Below are 3,964 nucleotides of genomic sequence, written 5' to 3' on the forward strand. Positions count from 1 at the left end.
GGGAGGGGCGGGAAGAGAGGGGGAGCGAGAGAGAGGAATATATCCGTTTGGGTGTCACTACGAAGAAGAAAAATTAGCTCGCAATGCGGCGACACCATCGTTCGCGCACGGGGCGCGGCGCTCTACGCGTCGCTATCACCATAGTAGGCAGTGTGGCTTGTTTGTGTTTTGTTTCTCTCCTGGAGAAGGCGTCGGTGCCGGTGAAGGAGGGCGCGTCGAGTTGGTGGGGGGCGATCACCATTTGTCTCGACGAGAGGCGCGAGGCGCACACGAAGGCAAAGTAAACGCTGCCAACACAACACACACACACACACACACACACACACACACACACATCTTTGCAATTGCCCTTCTGTGCCAAAAGAAAGGTCTGCTGTGTGGGTACGAAGTGCGGGGGCCACGGGGTCCCCTTCGGGTTCGAAAGGAGGGGGTAAAGGTGAAATTGACAGGAGGCTGCAGCAGCAGCGGTGGTGGCGGCAGGCAGCCCCGCGAGCGACATCCGTGGCTGACTGATGAAGACATAAAGTCACCAATTTACGCCCCGGCTCTTCGGAGTATGGGGGGGGGGGGCTGGACGGGTGCCTGAATGCCTGATGTGATGGACCTTGCCGCTGCCCTGCCCTGCCCGGTGCCCGGTCGTCATTACCCCGGTGGAGGACTCCCCGATGAGTTTCACTATCGTCGTTATGAGAATGGCGCGGATGATGTCGTTTCGTTGTCCCGGAGACAAGCGCTTAACGAACTCTCTCCCGCGGGCGGGGGTATAGTGGAGGCCGTGGAAGTGCCACTATGCCAGCGCGGCCGCAGAGATAGTAGGGTTTCGGCCCGTCGCGCCTCCTATTTTTGATTCCTTCGGAACGCGACACGATGATAGAAAGCATGCTGAGTCCACCATGACACAGACCGTGTCACCTCGACTCCGTGTGTAGTATGCGAACCCGCTTTTACCGACAGTTTCCAAGGAGGAGGAGGAGGTGAAGTGGTGGAGTTACAAAAAAAAAGAGCGCTTCATCAAATCCGATAGCGCATTACACGATAAATACTGCCGAAATAAAAGCCATAAATAGACGCAATAAAACGACAACGGCGGAAAGAGAGAGAAGCAAGGGGGAGGGAGGGGGGGCCTTGCAGTTTTCAGTCGGCGCGAGCCCCAATAGTAGTATCAAGGTTGGGGGAGTAGTATAAATGGGTGGCTGCTAGCGGCGCCTCGTTAACGTTACCAACAGCCTGCGCCCAGCACACTCGCTTCTGTGATTTCTTGAATAATTTACGATATATTTAGTCGATACACATCGTGTTTGTAATTTTACCTCTTTGGAATTGTAATTTTACAACACGCCTTATCATGGAAAAACAGTTTCCCGTCGTAAAACCTTTAAAGATTTTTCATAGTGTTACGCACACGCTCACGTTCGGGCTCATATTGCTCCGCTCGAGCCGCGCGCCACCCAGGATGGCACCACCACCGACGTCGACGGGCACATCATCGACACCCTCTCCGTCGTCGTGCCGGAGAAACTATAACGGGGTGCCAAGTGGGGGGCGGGGCGGGGGCTGATCACTCCAATCAGCAGTCGCGCATCCCGATTAGTGAAACAGTCTCGCCGCCCGCGAAATGGAGTTCAGGTCGGGAAGCAGGGCTCAAGCGTTGGGCGGGGCGTGGTGGGGTGGGGAGAGGCGGGGTGGCAGGAGAAGGTCCCGGGTCCCGAGTCGAGAGCCCAAAAGGTCCGTGACTCCTGGGCGCGTGCCACGCCGCACGGCGAGGTAATACCCCCAGCGGGGGTGGGTGGTGGGGGTCGCCCATAGGCGGCTGCTCCAGCAGCTCCAGCAGCTCCAGCCGGGCGAGGACAGAAGGGTCCTCCTCGTCCGCGACTCCCATTGTTTGGAGAGAGAGACACGAAACACTTTTCCCCTCCTAATAGACTTACGGACACGGACCCCCGCGCGAGGCTACGCTCCGGGGGCAGGCGCGCGCGGTATTGTCTCGCCGGCTGGAGCCCGCGGTGGTGGTGGTGGTGGTGGTGGTGGTGGCAGTGCCAACCAGCTTCTCCATTATCATGGAATTAAAAATTTCGGGATGATGGAAGTATAAAGTGACTTCCAAAAGTGGAGACGTCGCGCTTGCTGCGGCCGAAGACGGGAAAGGGGGTCAGGGCTGGCCGGCCGCTGCTGCTGTGTCTGGTCGCGCGCAGACAGCTTCGCCGTGTACCTCGACGCCAGCAAAGGCATTCTCAGTTGATGAAAGTGTGTGACTGAAAGCAAACACACGTACTTTTGCTAATCGCAGAGCGTCAGACACGGTTTCACGTTAAAGGTGACAATGAACACGGAAACGAAGCGGCTCGGGTGCCTCGAGCTCCTCGAGCGCATTTCATCTTAATTTTACTTTTTGGCACTCACTATACTGGTTATATTTACAACTCTGTTGATAGTTGATATTTTTTTCCTTTTCGGTATTTGTCTCGGGCAACCTACAATGCCGGACCAGATCCAGAACACAGCTTTCCGTAAAGCTTTCCGTCAAAGGAGCCCAGTGCGGGCGCCGGCCGGGCTCCGAGGGCCGCCGGTGGCCGGCCGGACACGCGCAACAACTCGGATAGCCATCTTGCGGAAGTCGCGCAAAAGACGGGCGGGCGCGCCGAGGGTGAAATGGCAGGAAAATTATGTAGCAGGTTCTTCGGATATTCGCGATAAAAACGCACAAAGCGGCGGGCATGCCCATACAACAAGATCTCGCTCCATAATCAGAGGCCTTTTTCAAGTTTAGGGAAGCAGCGCTCTACCGGCGCACTGCAACACTATAGAGGTGATTGTTAAAAGTAATTACATTACATAAGAGGTCTTTTTCTCCTTATCGTTATAACAAACTGACCATAGCGCTCGAACTAAAACTTTGAAGCCAGTGCTTGTGCTGACGGTAAAATAGTTCACGAAAATTGTAGGAAACACTGTCGAAGATTCAAAATTTTGAATGACTTTGACTGACTTTAAAGTCACACTGTCAAAATTTGCTTCTGAGAATACATTTGTCCAATGTCTTGTGTCTAAAAATTAGCACACTTGCACATGAATTAAAACTTCCCAAAAGTGTTCACATTGAATGCCTTTGGACACTCTTGTGCCTTTGCAAAGGCATTGAAATTTGACAACACTAGAAAGGCACTACACAGTTAAAACCTTACGAAGCAAATTGCCAAATCCTTCGTACCTACGAAGGATTTGCCCCTTACGAAGCATCCGAATCCTTCGTATTACGAAGGATTTGGCATTTTTCTTCGTAAGACTTTACCAGTGTAAAACCTACCTTGGTTTCTCAGTGTGTGATAAAATCGCTGTCATTGTAGACTAATCGTCGTTGCAAGAGAACAGAAAATGTTTCCAGTGCATGACAGCCCTGCCTCCCCCAGGAACAGCAGCTCAGCTTGACGCCTCACCGCTGCAGCGCATGACTCGCGGGGCAGGCGTGCGGCACGCAGCCCTCGGCACGCACCACGCTATCCGCTTCACACTTTCAAATACGAAAAATTCCACCTTTTCCAGTTTTCAGGAGGCACAAAACGTGTGATGAGCAAGCTGCTGCGGCGGCAGAGAGCCCCCGGGCAAGCCGTGAAAGTGTCCCGCGTCCACCGCGACTCTTTTCTGCCTCTCCCTCCTCATGAGCCCCCTTCCTCCACACTCTTGTGTGCCTTTCGCGGATATCGTCGCGCGTATCACGCGGAAAGTAGAGCACAGCCCAGCGTTACGTGAGTGAACGGCGTATCAACTTTTTACTGCTTCTCGCGTGTTTGTTTTTCCGTTGTTTACAGAAAAAAAAAGGGTGGCAACACACCAGCCTTTTTTCTGATAGCGCACTATTTTTCCAAGGGCGGAAACTGGTTCGAAAACATTTCAGCTGGAAAATCGTAAATTAGAAGCACGCGGAGAGAAGTCTTTTTTTTTCAACGTGGATCTTTATCGCACTTAA

Source organism: Frankliniella occidentalis, unplaced genomic scaffold (genome assembly GCF_000697945.3).
Source record: "Frankliniella occidentalis isolate FOCC.00 unplaced genomic scaffold, Focc_3.1 Scaffold63, whole genome shotgun sequence".
NCBI classification, from domain to species: Eukaryota; Metazoa; Arthropoda; class Insecta; order Thysanoptera; family Thripidae; genus Frankliniella; species Frankliniella occidentalis.